Raw genomic sequence first — 905 nt, 5'->3', positions numbered from 1 at the left:
TTGAGAAATTGGAACCCTTAAGTCGTGCTTGCGTTCATGTAAAATGGTGGAGCCTATATGTAAAATAGTGTGGCATTTCTTCAGAAAGATAAAAACACAGAATTACCATTTGGCCCCACAATTCTACTCCTAGATGTGTATCCTGAAGAGCTGAAAACAGTAGTTTACAAAAAGAGCACATGCAGAAACATATACAGCAGCACTGTTCACAGTAGCCAAATGGTAGAACCTATGCAAATGCCCATCGGAGGGTGAATGGGTAAAAAAACTGGGGTAGACCCATAAACAGCAATATCATTCTGTCATACAAAGGACTAAAGTAACATGGTGCGGCTGTAGAGAATAGGATAGGGGGTCTCAGAAAATTAACACAGAACTCCACCTCTGCACACACACACCCAGAAATTGAAAGCAAAGCCTGGAGCAACATGTAGTGCAACATGTAGATGCACTACAATCCATCCTGTGAACATCGATTCATGTTCCCGTGTTCATAGCAGCTTCTTCACAACACCCACAAGACGGAAGCAACCCAAGTGACCGTTGACAGAGGAATAAACAAAAAGTGGTCTATACACAATGGAATATGGCTCAGCCTTACAAAGGGTGGGAATTCTGCTACAACCAGCTACAACGTGGACGGAACCTTGCAGTCATTACGCTGAGTGAAATACGCCAGTCACAGGAGGACAAATACTCTCTTCTTCCCAAATAAGCCCATTTTTGCTGAGAAAACCCGGCAGTGTCATATTTAAGGTTAACAGAACTAATAAATAAGTACACTCGTAGCATACGAGATCAATGCACGAACACCACGTGCACATCTACACATTCATGACGACCCACCGGAAAGCAAAATGAAGAGAGGGTCCCATTTACAACCGCATTAGGAGGAACGAAGTGCC

The sequence above is a fragment of the Lynx canadensis genome, chromosome A3 (genome assembly GCF_007474595.2).
Source record: "Lynx canadensis isolate LIC74 chromosome A3, mLynCan4.pri.v2, whole genome shotgun sequence".
Lineage (NCBI taxonomy): Eukaryota > Metazoa > Chordata > Mammalia > Carnivora > Felidae > Lynx > Lynx canadensis.
Note: the sequence above shows the minus strand (reverse complement) of the source record.